General features: G+C 48.4%; 1 protein-coding gene and 1 pseudogene across 1 annotated transcript in view; one reads left to right on the forward strand and one right to left on the reverse strand.

Annotated features, from left to right (window-relative positions):
* LOC131483359 (zinc finger protein 585B-like) overlaps positions 1–20,406 on the reverse strand; it is a 759,159-nt gene that overhangs the window by 72,210 nt on the left and 666,543 nt on the right. The window lies entirely within an intron of this gene.
* On the forward strand, positions 2,055–2,851 carry LOC101530989 (transcription factor SOX-2-like; annotated as a pseudogene).

The following is a 20,406-nucleotide window of genomic DNA, read 5'->3' on the forward strand; positions in this document are numbered from 1 at the left end:
CACAAATGCTTGGGAACCTGCATCCGTAGGGTAGACCTGGAGGAAGTTCCTGGCTCCTGGCTCCAGATTGGCACAGCACCGGCTCTTGTGCTCACTTGGGGAGTGAATCATCAGATGGAAGATTTTCCTCTCTGTCTCTCTTCCTCTCTGTATATACAACTTTGCAATAAAGATAAATAAATTTTTTTAAAAGAGAGAGTATTTGGAATAAATAAAACTGATATAAAAAAACTTCAAAACACATGGGATACAGCCAAAACAGAACAAAACAAAACAAAACAAAACAAAAACAGTGTTGATTGAATTATTGAAGTTATACATTCCACACTGGTTTCCTTATATAAGAGAGAACATTATGGTATTTGTTCTTTTGAGACTGACTCATTTCGCTGAGCATAATGGTTTCTAGTTGGGACAAACTAGTTGTAAATAGTATAATTTCATTGTTCTTAATAGCTGAATAATATTCCATGGATTAGATGTACCACAGTTTCTTTAACCACTCTTTGGATGCGCAACTAGATTGTTTCCATGTCTTTGCTATTGTAGCTTGTGCTACTGTAAATAGGATTACAGATCCCCTTCTCACATGCAGATATCATTTCCATTGGGTATATTCCTAGCAGCAGGATAGCTGGGTCATATGGCAGATTTATTTGCAATTCTCCAAGCACTCTCCATACTGATTTCTACAGTGGTTGTATTAGCCTACACTCCCACCAGCAGTGAAGGAGGGTGCCTTTCTCCCCACATCCAAAGTATCTGGCAGGATTGGCCAGTCCCAGCCTGTCTTCACCTACCGAGCTCGCCATGTGAACCCAAGCTCCCACCTGGCTGCTGCAAGGGCTGATCTGTGGCTGCCTTTGGATCCCTGGTTGTCCTTTGAATCCGGGTCACAGCTCACCAGTGGCTGCTGGGTTTTCTGTTCCCTAAACACTGCTCAGCGATCGTCGCCTCTTCCCTGTGTCCGGGGTTCTTCAAATAACTCCCTGCTGACTTCCTGGCCCCTATTTTTATATAATCTGCTCTCTGTTCTTTACCCTATCTAATAATTTTCCATCATCTCAAACATGTCTACACCCTTTGCCGACCAGTGAGATTTTCTAAATGTAAACTTAAGAATTCCTAGCCTCCTGTGCCCTAAGAATAATGTTTGTGCCTGATTAAATAAAAGTTTTCTTTTTAAGATTTAGCTTATTTTGATTGCAAAGTCAGGTATACAGAAAGGAGAGACAGAGAGAAAGCTCTTCTGTGTGATGTTTCATTCCCCAAGTGACCACAAAGGCTGGCGCTTGCCCATAAAAAAGCCAGGAGCCAGGAACTTCCTCCAGGTCTGCCAGAGGGGTGCAGGGTCCCAAGGCTTACCCAGGCCACAATCAGGGAGCTGAATGGGAAGCAGGGCCGCTGGGACTGGAAGTAGCGCTCGGACGGGTGTCTATTAACTTGTTCAAAAAAGTTATCAGTAGTTGTAAAGGCAGAGAAGGGAGTGCTAGCAAAAGGGGGAAGTAGTTTTCTGCCTCTTTAAGGACTGAGGGAACAAGAAGCAGAGAGTGAGAAAGGCAGGAAGAAGTTTGAGTCCGGGGCTTAAGCCTTTCCAAAAAAAAAAAAAATCACAACAATAATAATAATAATCGCAGCGGGTAGCTGCGGCATCTGCCGGAGGTGGAGGGAAACACTGTTCGCTTCTCTCTCTCTATCTCTCCCTCCCTCCCTCACCGTCCCCCCACACACAGCTCTGTCCCCTTTCTTTCGCCCCTCCCCAAATTGCTCTCCTCCACCTGGTCTCCTCTCGGAACCCCGTGATCCCCAATCACACCCGCTCGCCTCCCCTCCACCTCCTCCTCCTCCTCCTGCGCTCCCCCGCCGCCTACCCCCTCGAGTTCTCCCGCCACGCTGAGGGTCTCCGGCCTCCAGCGGGCCGGGCCCACGTGCACAGCGCCCACATGGACAACAGATGGAGCTGGAGCTGAAGCCACTGGGCACACAGCCGAATTCTGGGGGAGGCTGAGGCAATGGCAACACCACGGCGGCAGCTGGCTACAGCAACCAAAAGGCCCATGAACGCCTTCATGGTGTGTTCCCATGGGCAGTGTAACAAGATGACCCAGGAGAACCCCAAGATGCACAACGTTGATATCAGCAAATGCCTGGGCGCAGAGGGGAAACTTAGTGGGAGATAGCGAAGCGGCCGTTCACTGCCGAGGCCAAGTGGCTGCAGATGCTGCACAAGTAGAAACACAGAGATTATAAATATCAGCCATGGCCGAAAAGCAAAAAGCTCTTGAAGAAGGATAAGTACATGCAGCCTGGTGGGCTTCTGGCTCCCAGCAGCAACAGCATGGCTAGCAGGGTTGGGATGGGTGCCCGCCTGGGCGTGGCCGTGAACCAGCGCATGGACAGCTACACCCACGTGAATGGCTGGAGCAATGGCAGCTACAGCATGATGCAGGGCCATCTAGGCTGCCCGCAGCACCTGGGCCTCAACACGCATGGTGCGGCTCAGATGCAGCCCTTGCACCTCTATGATGTCAGCTCGCTGCAGTACAACTCCATGACCAGCTCAAAGACCTACATGAACGGCTCTCCCACCTACAGCATGTCCTACTTACAGCAGAGCACCCCTGGCATGGCGCTAGGCTCCTTGGACTAGGTAGTCAAGTCCAAGGCCAGCTTTAGCCCCTCCATGTTTATCTCTTCCATTCCAGGGAGCTCTGCCAGGCCAGGAACCCTCGGAACATGATCAGCGTGTACCTCCCCGGTGCAAAGCCGACTGCTCATGTCACAGCACTACCAGAGCAGCCCAGTATCCAGTACGGTCATTAACAGCACACTGCCCCTCTCGCACATGTGAGGGGGGCCCGCCAGACAGTGGACTGGAGAAGGACAGGGGGTGGGGCAAGAGCGGAGGTTGGGGGTGATAGTGGGGTGGGGAGTAGGGGGAAAGACATTTTCAGAGGAAAAGGAAACAAACAAAAACCTGGGAAATGGGAGGGGTGCAAAAGTAGGGTGAGAAGGAAGCATGACGAAAAAAGCAAGCGCATGCAACACAAATGCTGGTATGTGACAAAGAACATTTCCTTACTCACAGCAAATGACACCTTCAGAGGAGACCACCAATCCCTTCTACGCACAACACAAAACCTGTGCCACTGACAAGAGAACTTTATAAAAGATGTAGAGATGCTGAACTTCTTTTTTGGGGGGACTATTTTTGCACAGAAAAAAAAATGGCTGGTTGGTGGACTGGGGAGGGCCAGGGGAATGGACCTTGTATAGATCTGAAGTAAATGAAAACTGCACACAACTTTTTTTTTTTCTAATTGAAAGGTGGATATACAGAGAGGAGGAGAGACAGAGAGGAAGATCTTCCATCGGATGATTCATTCCCCAAGTGAGCACAATGGCTAGAGCTGAGCCAATATGAAGCCTGGAGACAGGAGCTCTTTCGGGTCTCCCATGAGGCTGCAGGATCCCAAGGCTAGGCTGATGATCCCTGCACCCCTAGGCTTCCGGCTGCTCCAGGCCCAGGCCCACTCAGCCCAAGAAACCAACACACCTGTCCCACTTCTCCACTTGCTGCTATAGAACCAGCAGGGCACTGCCAGCCACCCGGCACCCCCAACAGGCTGCTCATAGACCAAGTTGCATGTGGGGCCTTGCCCTTCCAAGAAGCTCATAGACCACCACTGCAAGGATTGGCCAGTTCAGCTGGCATCCCCTGTGCCCCCAGCCGGCAAGGATGTCCACTCTGCTAACAATCCTGCCCCCCTTGACCCTGTCCCACTTTCCCAGCTTGCTTACAAGTCACTCAAGGGTCAGGTGGGCTCAACTGTTGCTCCTCGTGATTCTAACCCAACCTCACCATTGCCCCCTGCCACTGATCTAGGCCCAAGTCTGTTCAGACAGCATTCCTGGCCCTGAGCATGCACTCCATCTGCTCCAGGGCCAAATCATTCCAACTGCCTAAGCCAGTGCATCCCTCAGCCCTAGCTCGAAGGTTGCTCAGCCTCACATGTGCTTGGTTGGTATCCCCACGTACACCTAGTATGCACACCATGCATTTCAGAGCCATTGGGTCATGACAGTAAGCCCAGAGAGCAAGGAACCCACTGGCTGCTATTCCAGGAACAAGCCGGACAAGCCAGTGCACTGTGCGCCCCCTCTCTGCCTGCCATCTGCTTCATAGCCAAGTCATCCTTGCCGGTGTCCCTGCTCCTACAGCCTGTAGTCCTCCATTTCAGTGCCAGGCTGAATTGCATGGATGGGAGGGAGGTACTGAAGGGCTTCTTTAACATAACACCTTCCATCACCCCACTTGCCCATCCACGGCCAGGCTTGGTTAGACAGCCTGGGCTCTATCCCAGGAGCACTGCCACACTGTCCACTGTCCGGAGCTTGAGAGTGAGTTGGGCTTAGCCAATGATCCCACTCCCTCAGCAGGCAGTGTGCTTGCCAGCCACTCCAGGGCTGGGCCCCTTTAGCTGGTGACCCTGCAGTCCCAGCCTGCACACCTTGAGTCCCCTGCCATGCAACATGCCCACTCTGCCTCCTCACCTGACCCTCCAGTGTCATCTCCGACACACCTAGCCTACCTGGAGGCTCCTCCAGGGCCAGAAGGGATCGGCCCCACCACACTCATTCCTAGCCTGCCTGCCTCCATAGCCTTGCTGCTGCTGCAGGACAAAGTGGGCTAGTGTGGTAGGGAAATCAACACGAAACACTGCAACAACCTATTTCTTTTCTCATGTAATAACGTTCATGTAGACAACTCTAGTTTGCAAAGCAGGGTTTATTTAAGAAGCAGAAGGAAGGTGGCCTGCACTTCAGCAAGAGGGACTCCAAGGGAGGAAACACCCATGAAAAAGATGGAAATTGTGTCCATTCAGCACCATCTCAGGGAGGGGTTGACATGAGTCACCCCAAGGGCAGAGAGAAGGAAACTTTTTCACAATGGGCAGTAATGTCTGCTGCATAAACCATAAATGAAAAGTTGAAATCTGTGGCTTCCTCCTCCAATGTTGTGGGCTAGGCAGGCAGTTCAGGGTCACCAGTTTGAAAGCCACACCCCATCCCACTACCTGGATGTTTCTTCCTGCCCACCTGGTATGCTCACCTATCTGGAACATGAGAGGGCTGGTATTGCATTGTTGTGAAACCACTCCCCTCACAAGCCCCCACAGTGGACTCTGATGGGTAGGGCTCACTCTCTTGGTCACATGCTTCCATTGCTCTGGCACTCTGACTCTTGGTCTCCTCAGTACCTGGTTGGACTTAGGTCTCCGGGTAGCCCCTGAACATGGCCCCTGTATGTGTCTATTTCTCACAATCTCTTTACTGCTTGAGTGGGACAGGAAAGATGTTAATTCTAAGATGCTTTGTATTTCTTTTTTTTTTATAGTCTATTTTATTGTGTTGTTGTTGACAATCTTTACATAGTTAATTACAGTTAAAGAAAGAAAAAGAAAAAAAAGGTTCAGGGGGATAGGGAAGTGGGTAATACTATTATGTCCATATTGTTTCCATCTTGTATCTGAGGTAAAGGGGGATATTGAGGGAGAAGCCCCACCCGGTTTCCCGCCCACCCCGAGTCCCGGATGTGGGGCATGCTCTGAGATATGTGCTCGAGTGGTGTTAATAGTTCTCCAGTTATGAATCATTGCCAGTTTCGCTCGATGAGGTCGTCCACTGATTGATATGGTCCATCATAAAGTCTCTGTTTGCCCCATTTTTCGCTGCCAACATATAGCTGAGATGAATGATTGATCTGCTCTGTCTTCTGTCTTTTCTTGATTAGAGTTCTGAGTCCAGCAGTTCGATTGGGGAGATCTCCAAAGAAACTTTGAGGTATTCCCAGACTAGTTTCTTGCATGTTCTAGCAAGCACAGGGCCCGGCACAGTCCATCACCCCGATCAGCTGGTGGTTGCAATTGCTGGGTTGGTTCTGTTTTCAGTCCCGAGTTGCACTGGAACCAATGGGTGTTGCAGTCCAGTCTGGTTCTGCCCAGCACGTACTCGGCCCTCACACTAACCAGTGGGAGCTGCAGTCTAGTTGGGGCAACCCACGATAACCCACACCAGGCCCGCCCCCTACCCTGGTTGGCCAGTATGTGTAGCAGAAGACCAGTCTGTCCCCCATCCCATTTGGCTCTGGCACTTGTCAATGGGTATTAAAGCTTAGTTCTATCTAACCAACTCAACCATCCAGCCCTCACGGGTGTTGTTGAGTGCCTCTCTATCTAGCCATCCCAGCCCCCATCCTAGTTTTCATGCCCTCCCACGGGACTAGTGACCCAAGAAGGGGGAACCCACTTTTTCCCTCCCAGGTCTCTCAGTCCCAGTTTATGCACTCTTTAGGTGGTTCTGTGATTTGACTTGGCAGAATTAGTCCCCAGTGCCAGCTTCTGCGGCTATGCCCAAACATCCCTCACCCACTCTAATTTATGCTTGCACCAGCAGGAATAATCAGCCCAGCCTGGCTTTTCCCTGATCTATTCCACATGCAGCGCACAGGTGTTGTAGCCTTGCATAGTCTAGTCTGTCTCTATCCCAGCCCACGCTCTCCGGTGGGAGTAGCTGTCCGGCGAGGGAACCAGCCCCTTAATCCCCCCGCCAGTTCTGCCCCTCCCTTCCTTCCTGGATCTCACCTGTGCTGGTTGGGTGCTGCATTCATATCCAGTACAGGCAACCACGCCCTGGCATTCCATAATGTGTACTGGTTTTGTCGCGACCAAACCCAGCTCATCCCACACTCTGATCTGGTGATCGGATTTGCCAGTGGGTGATATGGACTGATTCAGCCTGCTCCTGACCCATGCTGAATGTGTGCCAGTGGGAGACTTTCCATGGCCTATTCTGGACTGTTTCCTATCATGCTTCTTGCGCTTACCTGCAGGGACTGTGTCCTGCCAGAGGAGTTGCCCAGGCTCCTGCATCAGAACCCCTCCCAATGGCAGGTTTTGCGCATGCCAGTGGGTCCTTCAGCCAACCCAACTCATTTCACCTCCTGTCCTAGCAGGAACAGTGGCCTTTCCTGGCTGGCTTTCACCCCATTCTAGTTCTTGTTGTTGGATGTTTCAGCCCAGCCATGGCTCGTCCATACCCACATACAGCTTACGCATGGCTCAGAAGAGGAGTGAGACCCAGCCTAGTCAGTCCCACATCTACCCTCTGGTTCTCCATGACACCAGATGGTGTTGGGGTCTGAACTGGCCTGGTGCATCCAATCCCAGCCCACACTAATGCCTCTGGTGACTGCAACTGTTTCCTAGATAGAACGCAGCTCCAATTCTAGCACATAAGCCCCTTGGTGGGAACCTCAACCTAGTTAGGGTGTCCCGTTACTTCCCGATTGGGCTTGTTCCTAGCTGTAAATCATGCACCTGCCCGTGGTTGCTCTGAGGACCAGTAGGTGCAAGAGCCTAGCTTGGTATGACCTGTGTTCCATGCTGGTTTCTAGTTTTGCTTGTAAACAAAGGTTTGCTCAGTCCTGCCCAGTACATTACGTTCCATTACCAATTTACACATTTTGGAGCTACTATGCCCTGCTACTCCAACCCCCAGATCTGGACGGCGTGTTCACCAGCGAGAGCCATGACTCGCCAGGGGAGCTTCCCAAGTACCTCCATTTGATCCACTCCCAAACCCAGTTTACATACATGCCATTGTTTTTTAGGCCAGTGCCCGGTGTACTCTGGCCTCCCATTTGGCCTTGTATGAGCTGGTGAATGTTGCAGCCCGGCCCACCCCACAGCCTATTCAGGATGCACATTTGGGTGCTGCTGCCTTGCCCAGTCCAGTGTATGGCGGATCCCTTTACCTGTGATTGATGGCAGGCTCCTTGGTCACACCTAGCTTAGTCCATAACCACCTAAAATTTAGGTTTACCAGTGGGGCCAAACTTTCTACAGGGTGTGGCCCACACATCCTGCACAGAGTCCACCCCAGAATAAGGTTCTAGAGTGCTAGTTAAAATTATGGACCTGCCTAATGTGACCAGTCTCCTGAACCAACATCATGTCAGGCAAAAAAATATCCTGCTAGACAATCCGGGGCTTATCTTTTGCATTATAGGTGTTCAAAGCTCAGCATTATTGAGTGATTAGAAGTTCTCAAAAACAAAAGTTACTGGCGTTGGGAATCTTTAGGATTGACTCAGAACCCAGAAACAGTGGGGTCACCCTAGAGCTATCTAAGCAGCAATTCGGACATCCATTACCCAAGAGCTTCCTGGCCGGGCGGCCAGCAGGCAAAGCCTGGCACCACATGGTGCACTGGATGAGGCCGAGGACTCGTTCACTGCCTTGCGGCAGTGTCTTTGGCATGAGCCCCCAGCATTGGGTCCGACCCGGCAGGGGCACCCCCCAAAGCCGCCACACTGTGAGGAGCAGCAGTTGCCCCCGAATCCCAATGCCCGAACCCCTCCCAAACTCACCTAGCTGCCAGATATTAGCAGCTGGGTGGAGCTAGGAATTTTAAGCCAGTTCCCAAGTTCCCTCATGGAGCACTTACCCTGAGGAATGAGCTCTCTTGGGTCCTGGATGAGGCCGAGGACTCGTTCACTGCCTTGCGGCAGTGTCTTTAGCATGAGCCCCCAGCATTGGGTCCGACCCTGCAGGGGCACCCCCCACAGCTGCCACACTGTGAGGAGCAGCATTTGCCCCCGAATCCCAAGGCCCGAACCTGCTTTGTATTTCTAATTTGTGTACTTTCTGGAGTTCTGGGAGAGGTAAGGCCTAGCAGTAACAAAATGTGGACAGAGAAACCAGGGAATGGTGGATGCCTGCAGTCCAAGCACCTCTCTCTTTTTTTTTCCCCCTTGAATTGATTTTGTTTTTATCACAAAGTCAGATAGAGAGGAGGAGAGACAGAGAAAGATCCTCTGTCTGATGATTCAAACCCAAGTGACCGGGCTTGGCAGCTTGGCCTAGTGGCTAAGGTCCTCGCCTTGATCCCATATGGCCGCTGGTTCTAATCCCGGCAGCCCCACTTCCTCTCTATCTCTCCTCCTCTCAGTATATCTGACTTTATAATAAAAATAAATCTTAAAAAAAAAACAAAAAAAAAAACAAAACCAAGTGACCGCAATGGCTGGTGCTAAACCAATCTGAAGCCAGGAGTCAGTAACTTTCTCCATTCTCCCACAAGGGAGCAGGATCCCAAGGTTTTGTTAGGCCACAAGCAGGGAGTTGGATGGGAAGCGGGGATACCGGGATTAGAATCGGTGTCCATATGGGATCCTGGCATGTTCAAGGCAAGGACTTTAGCTTCTAGACCACCTGGCTGGGCTCCTATGCCTCTCTTCAGCAGGTGCAGCCCAGGGCCGGGCCCCTTCTGTCCACAATCCTATGGCCAGGGCCTGTTTGCTAAACAGCAAAGTTTATGAAGGCGTCAAGCAAACTGACCATCCAGCCTGGGTCAGCTCTCCCTTCCTTCAGAGAGTGACCTCAATGTCAGAGTTAGATGGGTTTTTATAAAAAGAGTGAGTTGGCTGACCCTGCCTTAGGAACCAGGTGAGTTGGACAGCCACAGGAGGCTGCCATGTTTACAATCAGTGGACAATGGGTGGGCTATAGCACTGCAGGAGGCTGTCAGCTCTAGGCTGGCTCTGACAGGAACCCTAACACCCCTGTCCTCCATCTTGCTCCTCCGGAATAGGCTCACTCTCCCTGGGTACACAGCACATCTAGCATTCCCACCTTGGTTATTGCAGCAAACACAGGTCTTCAGAGCTGGCAAAGCCTTTGCTTCTAGCCAGCCTGTCATGCCTCCCTCAGGCTTCTCCAGACAATCTGCCTGCAGCTTGCTCTAGGGACAGACTGGCTTAGCCACAGTAACATGCCCCACAACACACCCACCACATCAACCAGCCTTGGCACTGCCAGGGCAGATGAACTCAGGAGGCACTTTGCATGCCACAGCCTACTTGTCAAACCCAACAAATAAATCTGAGTCTCAAGATATAATTAACAAAAATAAAAGAAGAAGAAGAAGAAGAAGAAGAAGAAGAAGAAGAAGAAGAAGAAGAAGAAGAAGAAGAAGAAGAAGAAGAAGATGTTCTTTTAGAACTTTCCGGAAAGTTGCCAATAACACTGGGTAGTTCCATGCCAGTGCAAGAAGGGCCAACACAGAGCTTGCTGGGCCACTTGGTGCTATCCAGTCTGGATCTTTGTGATGTGCACATCTACAGCAGGGAAGAAATACAAGTAACTGTCTTCCCATCCATTCAAGCCCTTTGGATCAATATAAACAAATGATAAAGAAGATAGTATTCATTTTCCCACTACTCAGAAGTTGTGTTGAAATTACGGTGCCTGGGTCAAATTTACATCTTCAAACTGCCATCCCATATCAGAGCACCAGTTTGAGTCCTGGCTGCTCCATTTCTGATCCAACTCCCTGCTTATTGCACCTAGGAGACCTGGCTGAAGTACCTGGTCCCTAGCTTTAGCCTAGCCTAACCCTGAAAGATCTCTTTCCCTCTGTTACCATGTCTTTCAAATCAATCAATCTGCCATGCCTTCAATGGAAGGTCCCTTGTTCCCTGTACTGTGACCTCCAGGAAGGTGCAGGTGCCCACCAGCATGGCCTGAGACAGTCAGAGAGGAGTGTGCAGCTGGCTCTGGGTCAAACCGTGTGCTGGGTCACAGCAGGCTGTGGGATGAAGTGACACAGGAAGTGGCACCAGGAGTCCATCTTGCAAGCACCAACAGAGTAAGGGGATGAGTCACCACATCCAGCCATGCATAGAGGCAGCAAAGTCAGGAACCACAGAGCAGAATCAGCAAACTACCCAGGGTCAGGTCCTGTCTCTCCCTGGATGGGATGCTAGAGTCTTCCAGAGGTAGGTCCTGGTTAGCTCTGGGTAGAAGGTTGGAGTCCTCCAGGGGTGGGTCCAGCTTCCCTGTGGGTAGTTTCCTGCCCCAGGAAGACCATTGTTCTGATGGGGGTGGGGCAGTGAGAAGGGAAATTGGCATCAAGGCCCTGGAAGGCTCCAGCCCCTGTCGCCAGTGGGTGGAAGCATGGTCCATCCTTGGAAAAACTGAATCCCTGAGTCAGGGGCAATCAGGACCTACCCCTGCAAGACTACAGCACCCAACATGGAAGAAGCCAAGCGCCCAACACCGTGGGGGAGAGGACATCCCCAAGATGACCCCAGCCCCCAACCAAAAGAAAGCAGAATCCATCCCTGAAGTGCGAGGGACGGACTTCCCCTGGAAGACCTCAGCCACCACCCTTTCGGGGAAAGAAGATCCCCCACCAGGGAAGATCCTAGCCCCCAACCCATGGGAAATAGAGACACCTTTGAAAGACTCCAGCATCTGACCCCCAGGGGAAGCAGGACCTTCCCATAGAAAACCCCAGTGGCAGACCTAGTTGGGGAAAGCTCCAGGAACCCCTGGAAGACGTCAGCCCCAATCCAAGAGAAATAGGACCTGCCCTTGGAAGACTGAGTCAGGTTGTCTCTGGAACAGCAGATGGGACAGTGGGATGGTCATGCTGGGTGTGGTGTAGGGTTCGTGGGCCAAAAGGACCTGGCCCTAGAGCAGTGGATAAGCTGGTCGTGGCAGATGCACTGTGGGTGAGGGCAAGCAGACCCAGCTCCAGAGCAGCAGGCCGGAGATTGACTTGATGCAGAAGCCATATTGTTGGCCAAGCCTGCCTGATCCTGGAGCAGCTGTAGGGAGGTGGGAGGGCAGGTTATAGGTGTGGGAATCCTGGCCGAGCCCCCCAGGCCCTGGATGATGGTATAAGTGGAAGAATTTATTCGAATATCCTACCCTGGACTCTGCGCCATTACTTCTTCCTCAGAGCACAGGAAATTCATGCCAGTCCAGCCATCCACCAATCAGATGTAACCTGGTATTCCACCTGAGAATCCCACCTCCAATCTTCCAGCCTCTTCCCCAAACCCGCCCACTCACAAATCATCAATAGGCATTCACCTGCAGTGTCAATCCCCTGGGGCCTGCCCTCAATCCCTCCCAATCATCACCCCCCACACCTGGCAGACCAAAAGGCCCCCAGGCACAGTTCTCTCTCTTCTTTGCTCTTTCTCTTCTTCCAGCCAATCTACCCCTCCTCTCTTTCCCCTTCCCCTCCATCCTGTTCCTTCCCCACTGGAATAAACCTCCTAAGATACCTTGTTGCGTTTGGTGTTTTCAGCTCATGGTAAAGAATCAGGTTGCGGAAATTAGCTGCACATAATAATATCATAATATCATATAAACTAGAACTCAACATTTTAAATAACCAACAATGTGTGTTTGGGGCTCTTGGAGCTCCATTTGAATAAGTCTGACACAAAAGCAGCCAGAATGACACTGGGTAAGCTTGATTGGCCCTGGAGCCGCCTGCAGGCAGTTTAGGAATGTGTGTGTGTGGAGGAGGGGGTGGAGAAGGGAGTTAGAAGGTGTTAGTGAGCTCACTGCTTGGTGCTGGAGTGGATGGTGGGCGAGTGGGCAAGGACTCAAGGTGGTGCAGTCCAAGCTGCCCTGTCCTTGAAACAATGAGCTCGGGAGAGCCGGCCTGTCCTTGTAGCAGCCCACCAGTTGCCAGGGCGATGGACTGTGACAGCCCCTGTACTTGCTAGTACATACAAGAATCTGGTCTGGGAACACCTCAAAGTTTCTTTTTGGGATCCCCAATCATACTGGAGGACTCAGAACTCTAACCAAGAAAAGACAGTAGACAGAACAGATCAATCCACCACCACAGCTATATGTTGGCAGCGAAATACGGGACAAATGGAGACTTTATGATGGATTATGTCAATCAGTGGATTCTCCAACAACCTCATGGTGCCTGGAGTGGAGAGATTGGCAGTGATTCATAACTGGTGAACTACCAAAACCACTTGAGCAGGCCCGGCGGCATGGCCTAGCAGCTAAAGTCCTCGCCTTGAGCATGCCAGGATCCCATATGGGCACCAGTTCTAATCCCGACAGCTCCACTTCCCATTCACCTCCTGACTTGTGGCCTGGGAAAGCAGTTGAGGATGGCCCAAAGATTTGGGACCCTGCACCCGAGTGGGAGATCTGGAAGAAGTTCTTGGTCCTGGCTCGGGATTGGTGAAGTACCGGCCGTTGTGATCACTTCGGGAGTGAATCATTGGACAGAAGATCTTAATCTCTTTTTCTCCTTCTCTCTGTATATCTGACTTTGTAATAAAAATAAATGAATCTTAAAAAAAAAAAAAAAAAACTTGAGCAAGGAGCTCAGAGCATGCCCCACATTGGGGACCTTGCATGGGTGGGAGACTGGGTGGGGCTTCTCCCTCAATATTCCCTTTACCTCAGATATATGAAGGAAATAATAAAGAAATAATAGTCTTACCCACTTCCCTGTAGCTCTTGTACCTTTTTACCCTAATTAACAATTTAAAGATTGTCAAAAATATAATTTAAAAAATTATATAAAAATGATTGGTAGCTTTAAAAGTAAAAAGTCTTTTTTCTATGCTCTTTTTTTTTATTAGACACATCTACTAATACAAACTGAGAGATCTTACTGTCAGGTCTTAGTGCGATAGCGTGGCAGTCACTTTCATGACTTGCTTACTAAGTTTTACAGACTGAGAGTGGAACTTTGCATTTTAAACACTTATGGCAACACTGACAAGATTTGTATTGGATTTTCATTTGCTTTAAGTGAACTACACAGCCAAACATGGTTTAGATGTTCTTTTCAGTGTTATTGTTTGTTTGTTTGTTTGGTTTTTTGTTGACAACTTCAAAAGTCAGACTTAAAAGACTTTGCTTTTTGACTTTTATCCCAATGGTGCTGTTTTGTCTTGGAATACTATTTTAGAAAAAAAACTTAGTGGAAATGGTATTTTGGAATCTATGAGTGTTAAATGTGGCTCATAATTTTGGCAACATCATGTGATGCTAACTTGTGTATTACACACTTAAGAGACACAATCTCAAAGTTTCAACCTGTGATGTAATTTGATGAAAAGAAGGTGGGGAAAGATGACTGACCATGGACAGTTGGTATATCCGAGTGTGTGATGAGATAGGGACAGAATGAATCAGAGCAGAGAGCAGGAAGTGCAGAATTGCAAGGAAAAGTGTCCGAAGCTCCGTGGGGTTTGGGGATGCGGGGGAGGGAACAACTTTCACCCAGGCAAGAGAGCACTGTGAGAAAAACCTCTCAAGACAGCAACGTGTAGCCTGAGGTGGTGGAAATGGGTACCAGGGCCAAACAGGGACTCAGTCAATACCTTGTGGTGGGCCCAGCGCCGTGACCTAGCGGCTAAAGTCCTCACCTTGAAAGTGCCAGGATTCCATATGGGCGCCGGTTCTAATCTCAGCAGCTTCACTTCTCATCCAGCTCCCTGCTGTGGTGAGGATGGCCAAAAGCTCCTGGCTTCAGATTGGCACTGCACCGGCCGTTGTGCTCACTTGGGGAGTGAATCATCAGACAGAAGATCTTCCTGTCTCTCCTCTCTGTATATCTGACTTTGTATTGGAAATAAATAAAATCTTTTTTTAAAAGATTCATCCATTTTTATTACAAAGTCAGATATACACAGAAGAGGAGAGACAGAGAGGAAGATCTTCCATCTCATGATTCACTCCCAAAGTGAGCCGCAACAGCCGGTGCTGTGCTGATCCGAAGCCGGGAACCAGGAACTTCTTCCAGGTCTCCCAGGCGGGTGCAGGGTCCCAAATCTTTGGGCCGTCCTCGACTGCTTTCCCAGGCCACAAGCAGGGAGCAGTATAGAATGGGAAGTGGAGCTGCTGGGATTAGAACCGGTGTTCATATGGGATCCTGGAGCGTTCAAGGTGAGGACTTTAGCTGCTAGGCCACTGTGCCAGGCCCAGAAATAAATAACATCGTAAAAACAAAAAACAAACAACAGAAACAACAAGAACAAACAACCTTGTGGCGAGTCACAAGTTGATTCAGGGAAGACGCCAGTGGGAATCCTGACTGACCCATAAGAGATGGATGGAGGTAGAAGGACTCTTAGAACAGAACACAGATGGGATTAAAAAACAAAACAAAACAAAAAAACAGAAAACGGCTCAGATAGTGAAGGAATAGATATACATTGTCATAATCTGATTCTTTTCTATTTTAGTTGCATTTTTTAAAAAAGATTTTTTGTTGTTGTTGGAAAGTTAGATATACAGAGAGGAGGAGAGTCAGAGAGGAAAATCTTCTGTCTGATCATTCACTCCCCAAGTGGCCGCAATGGCCAGTGCTGCGCTGATCCAAGGCCAGGAGCCAGGAACTTCTTCAGGTCTCTCACAAAGGTGCAGGGTCCCAAGAGCTTGGACTGACCTAGACTGTTTTCCCAGGCCACAAGCAGGGAGCTGGATGTTAAGTGGAGCTGCTGGGATTAAAACCAGCCCCCATATGGGATCCCAGCAAGTTCAAGGGGAGGACCTTAGGCACTAGGCCATCGTGTAGGGCTCAAACCCATTGTTTTTCATGACAATACTTTGTAATTTTCCAAGGTCTCGTTTCAATTAGCATTTGAGTCAGCACAAGGTCATTTATCCTTAGGTGCCTTTAAAATGTATTTACTTATTTGGAAAGAGTTAGAGACATGAAAGGACAGAAACAGAGAGAAAGCTTCTATCTGGGGTTTCCTGCTAACAAACGATTGGAATTCTCAAGGCTGGACAGGGCAAGGCCAGGAGCCAGGCCCTGATGGAATATTCCTCAAACTGCATTAACAATAGCTAGTATGAATATTTTTTTTTTTTTGGTTTACTTCTTTTTTTTTTTTTAATTGTTTATTATTTAACTTCAGTAATTACATTGTATTATGTGACACAATTACATAGATACTTGGGTTCTCCCCACCCCTCCCCAAACCCCCCCACCATGGTGGATTCCTCCACCTAGTTGCATAACCACAGTTCAAGTTCAGTTGAGATTCCCCCATTGCAAGCGTATACCAAACATAGAGTCCAGCATCTTATTGTCCTGTCAAGTTCAACGGCTTCTTAGGTATACCCTCTCTGGTCTGAAGACAGAGCCAGCAGAGTATCATCCCAGTCAATTGAAAGCTCCAACATACCATCAGCAAAAATTTACATCATTATGGAATTAATTGACATAGTAATGAGTAACCAATATGTTAAAAGTAAATGCGAGTTCCCAGTCACCTTCTGTGACCACCTCACCTATACTTCAATTTTAGTTTATACACAACATATAACATTCAAAACATAACATGTTAAACATAAGATCATATCATCTTAAATTAAGGCAAACATGTGGTATTTAACCTTTTGGGATTGGCTCATTTCCCTTAGCATTATGGTTTCCAGTTTGGCCCATTTGGCCACAAAGAACTGCATTTTGTTTTTTTTAATAGCCGAGTAGTATTCCATGGAGTAGATGAACCATAGCTTTCTTATCCAATCCTCTGTTGATGGGCATTTTGGTTGCTTCCATGTTTTTGCAATTACTGATTGTGCTGCTATGAGCATAGGAGTGCATGTTGGTTTCTCATAAAACAAGTGTTCTGGATATATTCCTAGGAGTGCTATTGCTGGATCATACGGTATGTTGAATTTGAGTTGTTTGAATATTCTCCATACTGATTTCCATAGAGGCTGTACCAGCCTGCAGCCCCACCAGCAGTGGAGTAGGGATCCCTTTTCCCCGCAACCTCACCAGCAAGTGTTGTTGGTGCTTTTATTCATGTGGGCCAGTCTTACTGGAGTTAGGTGGTACCTCATTGATGTTTTAATTTGGATTTCCCTTATTGCCAGGGAGCTTGAGCAGTTTTTCATATGTTTATTTGCCATTTGGGTTTGTTCCTTTGTGAAGTGTTTGCCCATTTCCCATGCCCATTTCTTGAGTGGCTTGTTTGTTTTGACATTTTGGTTGTTTTGTAGCTCTTTGTATATTCTGGAGATCAGCCCTCTATCACCTATGTCATGTGCGAAGATCTTCTCCCATTCTGTGGGTTGCCTTTTTACTTTGTTGATTGTTTCTCTAGCTGTACAGAAGCTTCTTAGTTTGATGAGGTCCCAATTGTTTATTTTGGTCTTGATTTCTACTGCATTTGGAGTCTTTTTTGGGAAGTGAGGGCCTACCCCTAAGTGTTCCAGTGTGTTTCCAACATTTTCTTCCAAAAGTTTGAAGGTTTCTGGATGTAGGTTTAGATCTGTTATCCATTTAGATCTGATCTTAGTGTATGGTGAGAGATGTGGATCTATTTTTTTGTTTCTGCAGGCTATCAACCAGTTGTCCCAACAGCATTTATTGAACAGACCTTCCCATTTGCCTGGATTGTCGTTTGTCTTTTTGTCAAAGATTATTTGGCTGTATCTGTGTGGGTTTCCTTCTGGTGTTTCTATTCTGCTCCATTGATCTTCCTCTCTATCTTTGTGCCAGTACCACGCTGTTTTGATAACCACTGCCCTATAGTATGTCCAGAGGTTCGGAACTGTGATTCCCCCTGCTAACTTCCTGTTCTTCAGGATGGTTCTAGCTATCTGTGGTTTTTTGTGCTTCCAGATGAACCTTTGGATCATTGTTTCCAGTTCCATGAAGAATGTTTTGGGCAATTTGATTGGGATTGCGTTGAATGTATATATTGCTTTTGGCAGTATAGACATTTTAATGATATTGATTTTACCTATCCAGGAGCATGGGATGTTACTCCATCTTTTGAGGTCTTGTTCAATTTCTTTTTTAAGTAGTTTGTAGTTTTCTTCAAATAAGTCTCCTACATTTTTGGTTAGATTTATTCCCAGATATTTCATACTTTTCTCTGTTATTTTGAATGGTATCTTGCTGGTTAAGTCTTTTTCCATCTTGGGGCTGTTCGCATACACTATGGCTATTGATTTTTGTTCATTAATTTTGTACCCTGCCACTCTACCAAACTCTCGTACAAGTTCTAGCGGTCTCTGTATTGAGTCTCTTGGCTCTTCTACATAAAGAATCATATCATCTGCATATAGTGAGAGTTTGACTTCTTCGTTTCCCATTTGGATTCCTCTGATTTCTTTTTCTTGTCTTATGGCCTCAGCGAGTATGAATATTTTTAACTGTTAATAGTCAGTATCAGTGGTTACATTTTATGCTTTTATTTGAATGAAACAATTTATTACTAAACAATTTTCTCCAAAGAAAGCATATTTACTAGGTTATTTCAGAAGCTATATTAACCAATATGACGTCTTGGATGCAAGGACCCAGCCTGTGTGTGTCTAGGTGTGACTGATGTCCCTGAGTGGGGTGTGGAGGGTGGAGTGCCCTGCCTTGAGTGCTCACCCAGCCAGGCTTCCTAAGGGACCCTGGACAACAGAGAATACTGGATAATGCAACACTGCGCTTAGCACTGAGTGACCCCTGTCACAAGCTTTGGTTGGGTACAAGCACTGGTTTCTGCACCGGGAGCAAGTAAACTGGGTGCCAGAGCAGCAATGATTCAGCTGTTTGTCTTGGCCTGTGAAAACATCACACCAAGGGCCCAGTGCAGAAGCCCAGGGGCTAAAAGTCCTTGCCTTGCAAGCACCAGGATCCCATATGGGCGTGGTTTTGTGTCTCCACAGCCCCACTTGCCATCCAGCTCCCTGGTCCTGGCCTGGGAAAGCAGTCAAGGCCAGTCCAAAGCCTTGGGACCCTGCACCTGTGTGGGAGACATGAGAGGTGCTCGTGCCTCCTGGCTTCAGATGGGATCAGCTGCGGTGGATGCGACTGCTTTGGGAGTGAATGATCAGACAGAAGATCTTCCAGTCTCTCCTCCTCTCTGTACATCTGCCATTCAAGAAAAATAAGTAAATCTTAAACAAGAGAAAAATTCTCACTTTCCTATAGCCCTTGAACCTTTTTACCCTAATTAACTATGTAAAGATTGTCAAAACTATAATAATATTAATAGAAACATTCCCCAGTATATTAAAAACAGAGAAAAAAATTCAATGTGGTGGGCACAAACCACAGAGCCCTTGGCACTTGCTCTCTGTTTAGTCCACATTTTCTTTCTGTGTTCAATAGAACGGTCTTGTCCCTGCTGCCTCGGGGGAAGCGCATCTCCCCAGGTCCGTTGTGCATGCTGTCCTCCAGGTGACCAATGTGTGAGCCTGTTGTTCTGGAAGGTCTTCAGGTGAGCCTGCTCTCCTTCAGTACGTTGATGGTCCCGTAATGGGGTGATAGATTCTGGGAGCGCTTCCTGGTGTCACCTCAAAGGTTGGAATGTACTGGGTGGGATCCAAACTTCACCCCAGGGCTGAAGAGGGAACTGAACCTAGATGATAGGTGGAGGAGGGTGGAAACTTGAACTTCATTCTAAATCATGGGATTATCAAAATGACTCCATGCAAGCCCTTCCCAGGTGATCTGATTATGTTAATAGGGTCCAGGGAACACATTCCAATCGAATGAGTTCACTGTTGACAGGTCCTGGGGGGTTTCTCAAATGAACTCACAGGGCAATATCTCTTTCTACACACACTACCTCAAGGTGAAAAATACCGGGGATGGGGGTGAAGCTATTCGCACCACAGGGATGAAAGGCATAAACAGATGCAGGGAGAGGGACACCCCGGGTCTGCTTTGGATGGTGCCTAAGAGTGACCAATCAGAAGAGCAACTGCGTGTGGGATGAGTCTAGGCGGCAGTTAGGCTGTCAGTTGACAGGAAGCACCGCCTCTTCCTCAAAGCCCTGCCCACCTCAGATACTTAAGGCCCTTGCCAAGGCAATGAGCTGGGATTCTCTCTGAGGAAAGTGAACTGCACAGCAGGTTTCTGCGCTGCACAGCTTCCCAGAGCATCCTGCGAGCATCCTACAACTTTGAATCGTGACACGGATCGACAGAGCACTTGGGTGAGTGGGCCTGTCTTTTGTGTTCTGGATATTCTCGCGTTTTTGAGAGAGGCTCTCCAGTAAGCCTCAACCAAATAACAACACACACAAAACCACACCCAAACACACAACCAACACACACACACAACCAAAACACACACACAGTCAACAAACACACACACACACATACACACACACATACACAGCCTGTCTGTATCCCACCACAGCCCAAATCCGGTAGCCTCAGGCTCAAAAATCTTTTCACCCCCCTTACTTGTAGATTTGAACACAGGCCAGGGAATTGCAGCTTACTTCCTGTAATGTCTTTCTCAATAAAAACTAGGAATCATTCTAGTTTTTCTGAAGGGTCCTGCAGGCCTGACTCCCCAGATATTAGAACAGAATCACCAAAAGGATTTTTCGAATATCCCAGTGACGCCAACACTGGGCGAACACCCTCCACAGGGAGCAAAAAACGTGACCCCAATTCCCTAATGGATCCACACCACAGGTCATTGTCACCAACACGACGATGCTCATCCATGGATCATACATTATCTTCTGGAATCTCCTCCCCTAGGACAAAAAATTGTGCATTTTAATTCCGAGGTTACAATGTGGCACCT

This window comes from Ochotona princeps, chromosome 25 (assembly GCF_030435755.1).
Source record: "Ochotona princeps isolate mOchPri1 chromosome 25, mOchPri1.hap1, whole genome shotgun sequence".
NCBI lineage: Eukaryota > Metazoa > Chordata > Mammalia > Lagomorpha > Ochotonidae > Ochotona > Ochotona princeps.